This window comes from Garra rufa, chromosome 13 (assembly GCF_049309525.1).
Source record: "Garra rufa chromosome 13, GarRuf1.0, whole genome shotgun sequence".
NCBI classification, from domain to species: Eukaryota; Metazoa; Chordata; class Actinopteri; order Cypriniformes; family Cyprinidae; genus Garra; species Garra rufa.
In genome coordinates this window covers 18905614-18921503 of record NC_133373.1, presented here as the reverse complement: position 1 = coordinate 18921503, position 15890 = coordinate 18905614, and the positions used below count along the sequence as shown (strand labels likewise).

General features: G+C 38.6%; 1 protein-coding gene across 1 annotated transcript in view; it reads right to left on the bottom strand.

Annotated features, from left to right (window-relative positions):
- The window catches only part of plekhg3 (pleckstrin homology and RhoGEF domain containing G3), a 63774-nt gene extending 53303 nt beyond the window's left edge, over window positions 1–10471 (bottom strand). The window contains exon 1 of the mRNA XM_073816958.1: window positions 10327–10471. The gene's annotated coding sequence lies outside the window, so the exon portion shown is untranslated. The remainder of the gene's footprint in view (window positions 1–10326) is intronic.
- Between the last annotated feature and the right edge of the window lie 5419 nt (window positions 10472–15890).

Sequence of the window (15890 nt, the reverse complement as noted above, 5' to 3'; positions counted from 1 at the left end):
AGTAATAATTTCTTTAAAAAAAAGAAAGAATAAAAAATTACTGACCCCAAACTTTAATAGTATAATAAACAGTAGTGTATATTGTTAGAAAAGATTTGTATTTTTAAAAAATGCTGCTTAATACAACAGTTGTATTAAGCAACACAGTTGTTTCAAGCACCGATAATAAATCAGCATATTAGAATGATTTCTGAGGGATCATATACCAGAATACTGAAATTCAGCTTTGGTCACAGGAATAAATGTAATTTTTTAATGTATATTAAAATAGAAAAAACATTATTTTACATTGTAATAATATTTCACAATATTTTTTTTTCTGTATTTTTGATCAAATAAACAGCCTTTATGAGCATAAGAAACTTATTTAAAATACATTAAAAATCCCAAACTTTTTACCTGCAGTGGCCTCAGCATTTAAATCTGCTCTTTCTTGTGAAGATATTTTAAAGCATTTTCTCTCCCTCTGGTTTTGTACAAGCACTTTTAACTATTGGTTTTGAGTGTCCATTAATGATTTTTCATCTATTATTTCACCAGGAGGGTAAAAAGCTTGCTTAGATCAGCATACAGCAGACCTCTATATGTTGAAACCAAAGACCATTGCACCCCTTTAATACTACAGTATTGCCTCATTAGAAACATAAAAGCAGTACAGAATTTACATCGTCATCATCAATGCCATACGTAAGCAATAAGGTATGAGAGGCCGTCATTGTGAATAAGTAATGGCTGAAGGGCGTTGTTAGGCACGATGTGAAGTGGCTTTTATAAAACAGTTACCACACAATAAAAAAACTATTAAAACCAAAAATGTATGTATTGATATGTTACTTTTTTAAAAAAGTTAATTAAATGCTGTTCTTCCACCAAAAATAGTTCCTGAGTCTTGACAACAACAGTAAACAGAAAGCGAATGTTACGATGTAACATGCCTCATCCTTTAGAGCTCAAATAAAAACAGAATAGGAACTCTTCTTATCCGCTATGTATTATATTAACACCATATATGATATTTTCTTACACGCATATATCTGCTTATCTCTCAGCATGAGAAAACGTCTGTTTCTATCTTTTAGTTTTAAAACAGACCAATTTGATGCACAGCGCGAGTTTGCAAGTGTCACTGCAGTGTAAATTGATGACCAAATAGACATACAGAACAATACATGCTTGCATGACTATCACAAGAACAAAAAGGTACATATTCTGTTAAAAGTATTTTTCTAAAGAGTTGTCATGGCTGTATAGTTCATTTGATGCATTGGTAAATAATGGGTGTACCTGAAATTATAAAATCCGTTAACTAGGAGGTGTCTAAATACTTTTGGCCTAGTAGTATACCTATTATGTAATCTGTTTGGAAGCTTACACCCTATCAAGGGCTTTGCAACACCCTTGCTATAAGTTATTAATCCCCATGTCGTTCCAAATCCACAAAATTTTTGTTCATCTTCGAAACATAAACTAAGATATTTTTAATGAAACCTGAAAGATTTCTTTCCATCCATTAAAAGTCCATTCACTCGAAACATTGACACTTCATAATGACATTGTAAATGTAATCCAAATGAATCGAGGAGTTTAATCCAAGTCTTCATGAACTTTTAATGAACTTTAAACAGACTTTCACATTTCATTAAAAAATATCTTCATTTATGTTTCGAAGATGAACACATTTCTTATGGATTTGGAAACATGTGAGGGTGCGTGATGACATTTTTTTTTATTAATGACTTTACTAAACCTTTACTAAAGAACTTTACCTGAAGGTTATCACAAAAATCCATCATCCTTAAGGCTAATTCACTCCACACCTGCAGACACAGATCAATGCTGACAGCTGACTGAGCACAGTCACTTCTCAGTTCTAAGACCTAAGAAACACCAATTCAAAATGTTCAACTGGCGAAAACAAGCACGATCTACAGGGTAACACACTGATAAGACAAAACTTGATAAACGTGTCTTGCAGTTTGTTGGCGTTTATTCGTTCAGTGTAAATTAGCCTTTGGCTCTGTCATGCTATCAAAATGCTGCTCTGTTTGTTTAAGCATCCAGACCAGCCTGACAGAGGGATTCTGAGGCAGGACTATCTGTCTATCGAGCCAATGGCAGACTGGGAGACTGTTGAGGAAATCTTTTTAAAAAACTATCTTTTTTTTTTTTAAATCCTATCACTTAACCTTACAGAAATTACAGTCCTCAGCTTTTAAGATGGTACAGCTACAACAATGACACTCGAACTGCGTCTCTTTTTGTTTCATTGACAATGTCCAAGTAACTATCAGTGTGTTGACTACTTTAGAAGATGACTAAAAATAGGACTTTAAAAACAGAGTTTAGTTGTTTCTGCATATTAAACTGGAATAAGAGAAAGAATTTTAACATTTACGCTGTAATTGTTTATGGCAATGTGATGCTTTGCTTTAAAGTTCAATTCATAATTCAGACCTACATTTACAGTAATATGTCAATGAAAAAGGCCATAGAAGTTAGAATTATAAAAAGTAAAGCCTAAAGTGGGATAAAGACTGTGGCTAATCAAGACATGTTTTAACTAATAATATAAGCAATAACATAACTCATAATAAAGTTGTGTATGGTCACATTGCAGCCCACAGTTACTCTGAGTCATTAACGCCTGCCTATAGCATTGGTTATTAAAAAAAGATCACAATCTAATCAAAGCCAAAACAAATCATTTTCCTATACTGTTATGGGGGATTTCCACCATTCTCATCTTTTAAATCTCCCATCATGTTAATGAGCCATAAGTCAATTTACTACTTTTGGTTTACCAGATAGGCGTTTTGAATATTGGGGATGGGAGTTCTTCTCTGAAATCTGCCTCTTTGAAAATGTATCCAGTAGTTTGCTGAGGGTGAGTCACAGCAAGATTAACTATATTTGCATCTGTGGTTTCCGTCTATTCTAAAAAATGTCTCATTGTTTATCAATGTTAAATTATTTTCTCCTATTCCATCCAATAAAATGCTGATCATACTCACCATGTTGAAGTGACTCCTAAAGCAGGCATGAAAGGCTAAAAGCAGGCAAAAAGCAGGCATGATGTGACAAGGAGACAAGAAACTAAATCTCGCTCTTAGACTTGGCTAAAAGGAGGGATGGGGAGGGGTTAAATGACACTGCTGGAGAACAACAATGAACAAACAGCCCCTCACAGACCAGTGCCAGATCACATGACATGGCCAAGCACAGATACAACAGGGCCTATTCTGGGAGCATCTAGCACCACATTAAGCTAAGAAGATAAACAAAAATGTCAAATACAAATAGGCATGTGCTATACAAGGTGGAAGGGAAATATTTTGAAAAACTTCTCTTCATCTATATGTAATAATGTTGTTACTGGGTGCAAATTTTAGTGTAGCATTTTAAAATGGTAATACAATGAGATTATTATTACTGCTCAATCTCTGCAAGATGGGGAAGTGTGTCCAAAACTTTGACTGGTAGAGTATATATAAATATTTATAATATATAATAAATAAATAAATAAATAAACACACACACACACACACACACACAAAGGGATACATAATATTTCTCTGAAATGCTTGGATCAGAAGCTAAACTGCAGATTTGGATATCCCTACTTATTTGGCATGTACTGCTTTTTTGGGTGTGAAGCAAAACCTGAAGACCTGGTGTGTCAAATAAATATCCAAAATGTGTGCTGAGTGACCTGTAGGATCACGTTTGAGAACCACTGCACCTTAAGCTTGTAAGCACTGCACCTACTGCCATATGCAAAGAGGCTTTTTACATATAACTCTTAAAGGGGCAGCAACAGCAAAAAAGTGTAATACAACAAATAAGAAAGAGGGCAGAAATGGTCAGAAACTAAAAAACTGACAAAAACAGAAACTGACTGTTCTGTAAGACACTATGTCACAAAATGTGTGGGAAATTTTTAAGAAAATAAAGTATGATACAAAATAAATGCGTGACATCATATAGAATAGATAATTGCAACATACCACAGTTTGAAAAGCTTTTTTCAGTCACTGAAGGTAAGAAGAAGTAATTACAGGTAATAGACACAGATAAAACTAAAAATATGCTCAGATAGACATCGGTCTACATGTTTACACATACACATGATGACTGCATCCAAGAAAGGTGATGTACTAGTCCTTCCCAAATCTCTCCTGGAGGCTACCAGACATTTTGTATGTATCCTAATCAAATACAAATAATAATAATAATAATAAAGGCTATTAAAGTTTTGAGATTTAACACTGTACGTCCGTAAACCCTGGGTTAATGCTCTTCTGTGCACTTTCTGTAACATTGACTGGATGAATACTGCTTGCAACCAGCACACAACCTAAAACTAAGTTTTAATAACTCCTCGTACTGTACATCTGTGAAAATGTCACTAATGTGTCTGCTCTGTAGTAGGTCTAAAAAATAAAAAAAAATCACCTAAAAAGCAAAAATCAATAATAAACTCCCTTCTCTAGTATAGCCTCCATCCTAAAACCAAATATTATAATTCAGAAATTAATTTTAAAATGAACATTTTCTTTTATTTAAAAGGGGTGGTTGATTGTGACTTCACTTTTTAACTTCAGTTAGTGTGTATTGTTGCAGTTTGAGCATAAAAAATATCCAGGGTTCCCACACCTTGGTTAACTTCAAATTCAAAGACTTTTCAAGAACTTTCCAGGACCAATACCCTCAAATTCAAGGACTTAATGTTACATCATGCTACTATTTCTGTTTTGCATAAAACTAAAGAATATTCGGTACACCCTATACTGTATTCTAAAATGATCTGATATTAACTTTTTATGGATTTTATGAATGTTTTTAAGTTTTTTTCTTTGGTGAGCCAAATATCTTGAAACTTGCATTTTCCAGGCATCGCGTTTTAGCGGTTTCAGCCTATTTTTGCTATTTTTGCAATATTTCACAGTGTGTCTATGAAACGTTGAGGTACCACTGTAGTAGTTTTGTGCACGTGAACATCATGTCAACGTACAACACAAAGTACCTCACACAAGAAACAATTAACGTAACATGTAAATGTGCATAACTAACGTAAATCAAGTATGCATAGGCAACGATGTGTTGGTGAAATAACACATTAGCGAACCAGTGGGAATAATATAGAATTGTTTTTCAGAAAACTTCTTGCACAAAATGAATTCAAGCACTTTTAAGGACCTGTATATATGTATGTTTATTTTCAAAAACTTTCCAGGGCCTTGAATTTTTTTTTTTTTTCAGATTCGCAAACTTTCCAGGATTTCAAGGATCCGTGGGAACCCTGAATGTCTGCAAAGTTGCGACACTGAAAGTTTAATGCAAACAGATATATTAGCCCCTTTTACTAGGGCTGGGTAAAAAAAATCGATTCTCCGATTTTAAACGATCTTCAGTTTAACGCAACGAAATCCCCGAATCGATTCTTAATGCACGTGCTTCACGTAAGAGGATATGAATATTCACCTCTCGTCCTGAAGGTGTCACTAGTGTTCCTGCTAAGAGAGTTTTCTCAACCGCTGGTGATCTAATCACAGCGCAAAGGAGCTGCCTTAGATCAGATCAGAACATGTTGATCAGCTGCTTTTTTTGCAGAAAAATCTGGTGATCAAAAATTATTAGGCTGTAGTTAAGAATTGTTAGTTTTATGGACAGTTAGAATGTTTTGTATACGCAGACAAGGGCTTTATGATGGGCCTGTTTTGAACGTTTTGAATTTAGAAAAATGTTTTATTTCTTAAACAGGTTTGAAGTTCTTAATAGATTTCACTGTTGCACATTTACAGTCTTTTCATTTTTTTACAGTAATGTGCATTTTGCAGTTTGTTTACATGGTGTACAATGGATGCACATATTTATGACTTCTTGTTACAGTGTTCATTTAAAATAAAAGTTGTTTAAAATAAACAACTGTGTGCACCCTATTATTAATGTAGATGTGTATTTCAGTAATAAACTTAAGTAGGAGAGTTCCAGTTACCAGCATTTATATCAAAATATGATCCCATGTCTGCAAAACTAACATTTTAAATGAAATATTGATAGCTAATCGATATCGAATCGAATCGAATCGAAACCATAAAAATAAGAATCGAATCGAATTGCCAAATTGGTCACAATACCCAGCCCTACCTTTTACACATGCAATCTTTACTGGTGACTTACCGCTAATAGATCATGTGTGCACAGGACCTTTTCAAAAATACCGGTAAATTTGTTCAAACAATTTACCAGTAAGGGTAGTTGTAACATTACCAGTAAATTGCCGGAATGATGCTGTGTGTGACCGCGGAATGAAGATTACCGGTGTGAGCACGTAGAACGCGCTGACGAATAAAGCCTGCTTTGGTCCAAACTGGCTAATCATAGCGTTCTTAAGGAGATGACGTTTTTACTATGAGCTGTTTACAAAGCGCCGCTGCTTTTTTATATTCATTTTTCTATGTAAATATGCACTTGATGGATATCTATGACCATTGCGCCTCGTCTCGCAGCTGTTTCACTCGAGACCCAGCCTTCTTTCTCATTCATCAGCGCTGTGGCTCTGCAGTTGGATACTAATATGCGCATCTTGGGTTTATAAGAGCAAAAACGCGTTCTGTTTGATCATCCCCTTATGTCTGTCACTCATACTTTGTTGTGAAATTAGACAGATAGTGAAACTTAACCACTTTTGCTGACATTACAGAATTTACCGGCATTTTGATGTTGATGTGTGAATGGTTTCTTACTGTTAAAAATCCAGAACGCCATTGCCTGTGTAAACAGCGTATTTCTGTATTTACAGGTAAAGTCACACTGGTAATTTTACACCAAATTATCTGGATTGCTGTGTGAAAGGGGCTATTGTCTTTTAAAATGATGACAGTTTAATGCCTACAAAAATGGCTCATAGGGTCTACAACAAGCTACTTCCTGGGTTGGTGACATCACAAACCCAGACATTTACATAAAGCCTGTCCCGGGAACATGCAACAAAGAGGTCTGAACACACTCTGCTCTCCATCTCTCTCTCTCTCTCTATATATATATTATATATATATATATATATATCTATATATATATCTTTAATTTAGATCAACAGCTCGCCAGCTCCATCAGTGAACTGTGTTCCAATTATACACTTTGTGTATAGACAAACAGATATTTTTACAAAGCTACCAGAAGTGCTTAACATGAACACACATGCAGTTGCCGTGGTAGGGAGCAATACTTACTGGCAAACACTTCTTACTGTTACAAAAATGCTACAACGCAATTACATATTCTGTATTAAAGCTGTAATTAGTATAAAACCATATATTAGAAGCTTACATAAGCACTAGCATTTACAAATAACAGCATATCTAAAAGTATGATACAACAATAAACAAAGACACATACCATTCTGAAATGTCCTGTAAGAGCCATGCTTGCACAGGTTCTGCGTGATCCTCTTCACTAATATTCTCTGGGTCTCATTCGGACTCAAATTGATAAGCAATATTGATAATGTCAATGTTTTACAATACAACCGGAGCGTATGTGAGGGACCTGACATTTCTGTACATGTTAGTTTTACACATGTTAGACTTCACCCCATAAACACAATCAAGCCTAGAATAAAACCAGTCAACCACCCTTTAAAAGAAGAAAGAATGCAAGAACTGCTAAAGTACTGTGAAATTCCTGAACTGAGGAACATCTGTTCCATGCTGTCCAAACAGCTTGCTATGAATCAGGTGGAGCATTACAGAGCCATTTTTAACAATGAATCCACAGGAATGGAAGGGTTAAGGAAGACCAAATACCATCCTATTGTTTGTACTTCCACCGATTGTGTTTCATAGGTCTCATAACTCAGAAAACCTGACAAAGCCAATTCAATTTAAATACACCACCAGTCAAAGTTTTAAGCATTCTTGGTGGAATTTGTTTATTGTGATCTTAAAGACTTTTATGTGAAGGTTTACACTTACATGCTTAAAATTATCTATAATTAGTGTAAACAGTGTAAACTATAAATTAAGTCTAAATGTGCCAGAGTCTACTTATAAAATTAGTTGCTCAAAAAGTGCCCAACATACATGAGAACTCTGTAAAAAACTGTAAAAATTACAGTTTTGCTCACTATATAAATACTATATATCCAATTATGTCATTTCATAGCACACTTCTATTGTAAAATTGAGAGAAATAATGATTACAACAAATGAGTAAGTCTAAACCTATGACTAATAGTGTATTTCAAAGAGCAGCAGATTTAACAGTCAAATAACAAGCCTCCAATATCAGGCTAAGGCAAATATTAGTCAATGAACTAAGTTTGTTTAGTGACATCAAGTTGCTCTGGTGATAAAAAAAAAAGATTAACTGTAGTACTAACAAGAACCCACTACTGCATCTTTTGGAACACTGACCAATTTCTAGCTATTAGTTATCTCCCATATTGGAAGTCCTTTAGGAGACAGAAACTTCCAAACAACAGCATTAAACAAACTCTAAAGCAAGAAATTGACTACAATCTAGAGACAAGTACATTTTTTAAAACAGAGTGGGCCTTTCTTATCTGTCTAAGATCAGGAAATGAAAGAAGCCGTCTGGCACCCTAGTTGGCCACAGGCAGAACTGGAAAAGGAACCGGGTGTGTCCACAATTCTATCACAGGTTTAACACACGCTCACATGGGACACATTAACAAAGAATTCCCTAACTTGTTAATGCCAAGAATCAGTGGCTGTATATCAAACCTAATGAGATGACTACCTAGACAGCATTTGGAAGCATCATAAGCTAGATTCACATTGGAGTTCCTGAAATTCCTGAAAACTGCTCATTCTGTGAATGCAAAGCCAGAGTGCCAAAATGTGTTCTGTGTGAAAAGAGCTAATGTAGGGTGTGTGTTGTAGCGATTAAAGACCAGGGCTTCAAGTGTAAGAGCACTGATTAAGGAAAAGCTCTAGTCCAGTAAATGAACAAAATTCTGCAATGCCAGAATACTTTATCAACAAAACAACACAAATTTTCCATATATATTTCAAAATATCTATGTAAAAGAAGCTTTAGACATACTTAAGAGTAAACTAAGGTCATTGCTTACTGAAGTTGAGCAATTGTTGCACATAGAATAGCACATGATGGCTACAATGAATCAGGTTGATACAGTGTGTTTTGAGGAAGAACAAATCACTGGTCTGGTCTCTTTATATGTCGGTCAGATGCTCCTTTATGGTCAAGTGGGTGGTTCTTCACCATAATAAACTAACTACAATGAGGACCAGATTTTCTTCCTTAAGTGAAATGTCTACTACTAATGCACAAAAAAAGTGTATCAATAATTTATAAATTGCTAGTAAATTCCACATATAAGTACAAAGAAACAGCAACTAACACATTGGAAAAACATATTTATACATATACATATATCAACTGACAAAAAGTAGCAAGGCAGCTAACTGTTTTTTTAGATAGAGTCTGTGAAAGTGTACATGTCATCCCTGGCAATAAAGTTGGGGAAAAGAGCTTGAACAGCAGTTGAAGGCACTTTTTGCATCTTCCACATGAAGAAATCATGAAGAAATTCACAAAGTCTGTGGTGACATGATACACAAACTGGCAGAAACTTTATTTTTGTAAAGATATTGTAATAAGTGAGAACATTCCTCAGAGATTGAGTCATGAATCCTGCCTCTTTCACAACTCTCTGGCTGAAATGTATCTTTTACATGTTATACAACTGAAGGTCTTCCTGCAGAGCACTGCATTACAATCTTTTTTCTTCCTTGTAGAAACTTTCGAAACAACTTATCTTGTGTGATAGACTGATAGACAGTGACTATTCTTAGAGGTCTATCTCTGAGGTCTTTCTGCTAAATAAATCTATAATGATTTCTCTTTAAGCTAATAGACAAGAAAATGTCCTTTGGATGAATGGTATCAGTTTAATATGGTATCAGACTTTTGGTCTACACTGTGCGTAGACTGACAGAGCTGCATATAGTTCTTCATGTAGCTTGTCAATCAACGATTTTTCAAAAAATCCCATCAAAAGTTTGAATTAAATTAAATTGAAGTACAATGACGGATCTAAGATGTCATCCACACTAAGTGCTGTCGCTTACGGTTGACAAACATATGGCAATTTAACGCACGCTTTCAACTTTTAGAGATTGCTTGTGAATACTATGCTCAAATTCTTTAGATTTCTCCCGGAAAACATGAGTGAAGGCAGAAAACTTCAGTTTTAAACTTTTACAAAACAAATGCAACATAAAACTACCACCTTTCATCTAAACTTAAGATTAGCAACGTAAAGCACTTACACGTACTTACCAATACAAGAAAAGTTTAAAGACGTCAACCAAATAATCCTTGATAAAGTTGCATTTATGTTGACGAAGTCTCTGTGACACGGGAAAAAAATCCTTTCGAAGTAAAGGAGGACAATAAAAAGGTTATTTTGCTCAAACTCCTCCGTTTGTTGCTTGTGTCTGTAATGATGACAGCCTGATCATGTTCTTCTGTAACCCTCCGCTTTTTTCGAAAGTGAACGAGTGCGCATGCCCAGAATGTTAAGGAAGTTATTTCTTTTTTTTTTAACATCACTTTTAAATCTCTTCAAATACCAGTCTTCTTATTGTTAAATACAGCTTCAATAAAACTAATAATAAATACAAAATGTACATATAAAGCATAATATAACAAATAAGTAAAGTAAAGGGGAGGACAATTCATACATATTTCAATTAATTTAATGCGTTCTAAGGCAGTCTTCTTTTTCAAATGTTTTAAGAATTTAAATAATTCAAATCATTAAAAAAAAAAACATTTTTATCATAGTAATTAAACAATAACTATGACAAAATGTACAAAACTACCATACTACTACAAATCTACAAAACTATCCAAACAAAATTTACTCTTAAAAAATCACTTGATAAATTATTAATTGTTTTAAAGTTAACTTCCTTCATTTCAAGGTAACAAAGAAAATTAATCATATCTAGTTCTAACTGTGATAACATCTGCTTTTCAAAACCTTTGAAAGTCTAAGTGTATGCGTATGCTCAACCAGTGCACAAGAACATAATTACTTCACTGTATTTAAACTGTACTTTATATTTTATACATACATATTACCTTTGTTCTGTCTTGTTTACATTTTCTTTTTAATTTTTCTTTTATTTTTTATTTTTTTATTTTGTTTTGTTTTTATCATTTTAATTATATGTACCTATTTTATTTGGAAAATAAAAGTAAACAATACAAACAAACTAAAATTATGCTTTCACATTTAGGTTGTCATGTTTCTAACTTTAAAAATGCACCATATATTAGAGAGTAGCAATTTAAATTTTCGGGCAAAAATGAAACCATGTTCCTTGAATGTACTATTTTTTGTATGGATTGACACATGATTGACTGACTTGCACAGGCAAACGTTGATTCATTCTTATTTGAGTGTGAACATTTCCATACTGCTTATGGAAATATGTCTCATACTATGTCAACTTAACAATCGTCACCGTTTACTTACGCAACATTATTCTTCTCATAACATTGCTACAAGTCTTCAGATTATGCCATTATCAAGATTAAGATCAAGAACATTGCAACAAAACACGCCAAGACATGCCACAAACATGATTATCAACCAACGCAACCTTCATAGCAGAACAGGTGTTAATTCTGTTACCATGCCACCACTGTCTTTAACCAAAACCAGCTAAGCAGAAAGGCTGCCATGGAAAAAAGGTGACATGTCCTTGCAGTTGCTGACAAGTGCTACACAATCCTGACTCATGACAAGCAACAACACAAACAAGAACATTCCCACATTGAAAAATCTGTTTAAATGTAAAGTCAAAGTACTTAGGCTAACAAAAAATTCAAGCAGCGGGGTGAAAAAAAATGACAACTATCAAACGGTCTTTCATTTCTATAACAAATACATCATTTTTAACCTGAATTAAGCAGTGTAGGTATTAAGCTTAATGTTTAAGTTGAGAGCCAAACATTTTCCTTCAGTTCAGATTAGTTTAGATAGTTTTGTTATGCAATATGTTCACTGAGAGAGCAGTGACAGGTTGATACAATAAAGGAATATAATAATGACTGGGTTTTCACCAAGGCATTTCAGACAAAACTGAACAAGTCAAGACTTGCTTGGAAGTGACAGAAGATTCCATTGGGTGGATGTTTGGCTTTTGTCTAAAACCATTATATTGTTGTGATCAAGTAATTCAAGGTGAAGAATGAAGCACGTCGAGACCACGATGCAGGCAGAAGTAGCACACCTACTTCGAGCCGAAGTGGCGAAACTATTGAGCAAAGGGGTCATAGAGCCCCTTTCTCAAGCTCAAAGCGAAGGAGGGCTGTACAGCAGATACTTCCTGGTACCGAAAAAAGACGGGGTCTCAGACCCATACTAGATCTAAGGCAACTGAACAAAGCGCTGGTGAAGCGACGGTTCAGGATGCTCACGACCAGAAAAATCCTCGCGCAAGTTCGCCAAGGAGACTGGTTCGTGTCAGTGGATCTAAAAAACGCGTATTTTCAAATACAGATAGCGTCACGTCACAGGCGGTTTTTGAGATTCGCCTTCGAGGGCCAGGCATATCAGTACACAGTCCTGCCGTTCGGTTTGTCCCTGGCACCCCGTACATTTACGAAGTGCATGGACGCAGCGCTCGTTCCCCATTGGCTGATTCTAGAGCAATCTTGCTCAGTGCTCGTAGAGCACACGACCATGTTACTCGATCACCTCGAGAATTTGGGTCTCAGGGTCAATTGGGCGAAAAGCTCTCTGTCTCCCAGTCAGAAGACTTTCTTCCTGGGCACAGAATTGGACTCGCTGTCAATGATAGCGCGGCTATCACCACAGCGTGCGGTAGACATTCAGCGCACAGCGGGCTCATTCCGCTGCGGCGCGTCCGTCCCGCTCAAGAAATTCCAGAAAATGCTGGGTCTCATGGCCTCAGCGTCATCAGTTCTCTAGCTGGGTCTGCTCCGCATGCGCCCACTGCAGTTCTGGTTGAAAGCGCGCGTACCGCGCCAAGCGTGGGCGTCCGGTCGACTTCGTCTCACGGTCAATCAGAAGTGCGTCACAGCCCTGAAACCGTGGAAAGCAGTCGACTGGTACCAGTCAGGTGTAAGCCTGGGGACTTCCTCGAGAATAAAAGTGGTGTCTACGGACGCGTCCACCTCGGGATGGGGGGCTCTGCTCGAGGGCAGACCGTCTTTTGGCCAGTGGTCAGAACGGGAAAAGCTCCTGCATATCAACTGCCTCGAAATGCTGGCAGTAGAGAACGTGCTGACGCGCTTCTGTCCCCAAATAAAGGGGAACCACGTACTAGTCCGCTCGGACAACATGTCAGTGGTGTCCTACATAAATCGCCAGGGCGGTCTCAGGTCCAGAAACCTGTACAGGCTTGCAGAACGCCTCCTGGTATGGGCTCAGCGCAACCTGCGCTCGCTGAAAGCAGCGCACGTGCCGGGGCTCCTAAACATAGGGCCAGACAGACTGTCCAGGAACAACGTTCCGGCAGGCGAATGGTCTCTACACCCACAGACAGTACAACTACTGTGGAAGAAATTCGACAGAGCGGAAGTAGACCTGTTCGCGTCTCAGGACAACGCTCACTGTCTGGAATTTTTCTCCAAAAGCAGGGACGCGCTGGCCCACGTATGGCCCCGCCGTCATCTCTATGCTTTTCCCCCCGTCTCTCTCCTACCTCAGGTGATAGAGAGGGTCAAGGAGAAAGGATGTTCAATACTGCTGGTAGTGCCGTTTTGGGAAAACCAGCCCTGGTTCCCAGCGCTGATGCAGCTGACGAGCACTGCCCCGTGGCCGATACCAGTGAGGAGAGACCTTCTCTCTCAGGCCGGCGGCTCGATTTGGCATCCTCACCCAGAGCTGTGGTCCCTTCATGTCTGGGCCATGAACTCCCTAAAGGAGTATTAAACACGATCACGCAGGCTAGAGCCCCGTCTACGAGACGGCTCTATTCCTCAAAATGGTCTGTGTTTTCAGGTTGGTGCACAGCCCGCGGCTCGTCACCCACTGACTGTGGTGTGACGGAGGTGCTTTCCTTTTTACAAGAGCTGCTGGACAAGGGCAGAACCCCGTCCACGCTCAAAGTCTATGTGGCGGCCATAGCAGCGTTCTCGAGGACAACGCTAGGTCAGTCAATAGGAAGGAACGATTTAGTCATCCGCTTCCTTAGGGGAGCTAGGAGACTGAATCCCCCCAGACCTCCCTCAGTCCCCGTATGGGACCTTTCTGTGGTACTAGAGGCCATGAAAGGTGGACCATTCGAGCCTCTGCAGACGATTGATCTGAAATACCTGTCTCTTAAGACTGTGTTTCTGCTGGCTCTCGCTTCAGTGAAGCGCATAGGGGACTTGCACGCGCTCTCCGTGGACGCGACGTGCATGGAGTTTGGACCTAATGACTCTAAAGTCATACTCAAACCCAAGCATGGTTACGTTCCGAAATCCCTCAACACACCGTTTAGGGCACAGGTCATCGCTCTGTCAGCCCTACCGGTTACTGACGAGGAAATGGACGCGAGCCTCCTATGCCCAGTCAGGGCATTACGAGCTTACGTGTCTCGCTCGTCTGCTTTTAGGCAGACAGAACAGCTTTTTGTTTCGTTCTATGGGCGTCCCAAGGGACTGGCCGCGTCGAAACAGAGCCTATCCAGATGGATAGTTGATGCTATTGCGCTGACATATGCTTCCAAGGGCATGCAGTGCCCGCTGGGTGTCAGAGCACATTCCACGAGGGGTGTGGCCTCATCGTGGGCTTGGTCGAGTGGGATTGCCTTGCAAGATATTTGTACGGCGGCGGGCTGGGCCTCTCCGTCTACATTTATAAGGTTTTACAACCTGGAGGTTCCCGCCTTACAGGCCAGGCTGCTGTCAGTCTAGATAATCAGTGTTGTCTGACCTGATGCTATCAACTCGGAATGCTGCGTCTACTGAGCACAGCTCGAGGGTCGACAGTGAAAGTAGTAGCACAAGATGTGCCTGGGCAAACTGTGTAAGACCCACATTTCCACGTCAGTTCAGGCCGTGACCCCGCCCTGTATGTACGATGAACTTAGCGTCTGAGCGACGCTGCACTATGTGGAAGAGTGCGGCTTTGCCCCTCCCTCTTCCCCGGACTCCCTGTGAGTTCCCTGGGTGATTGTGAACTATATGAACTAGGGATGCACCGATACGAATCGGCCGATCATGCTTGCGCGTTTTGTCAGTAAAGCCGGTTCTGTAATCAGCGGTAAATGCCATCAGGTGCGTGATTTCACGTTGAGCCGTATATACTACACACAGCCGTTGTTTACCGACGAGCTGCGCAAATCAATGTTCATTATCAGTGTGAATGTGCGCAGCTCGTCAGTGAACAACGGCTGTGTGTAGTATATACGGCTCAACGTGAAATCACGCACCTGATGGCATTTACCGCTGATTACAGAACCGGCTTTACTGACAAAACGCGCAAGTGATCGCCCGATACAGATCGGTGCATCCCTAATATGAACCCCGGGTTTTCGCCCTTGGGTCTTTAGTGTCAGATCTCAGCATGCACGGCGTTTTACATTGGGTCCCCTAGCGTAAGATATCTTACGCAGTACGAGAGACCTCTTGTAAGAGAACGTACTCGGTTACTAACGTAACCTCGGTTCTCTCTAGAGAGGGAACGAGTACTGCGTATCTTGCCGTGCACGCGCACGCTCTGGTTGCTCTGTGTGTAGCACACTCAGATTCCACTAAGGAAGATTGTCAACAGTGCAAAGGTGCAGTTGATGATGTATAGATTGGATATGCAAGGACATCGATGTGTATTGGATGGTTTACAGTGTAACATTATTGTATTAAGTGCAATGTGTGCATAG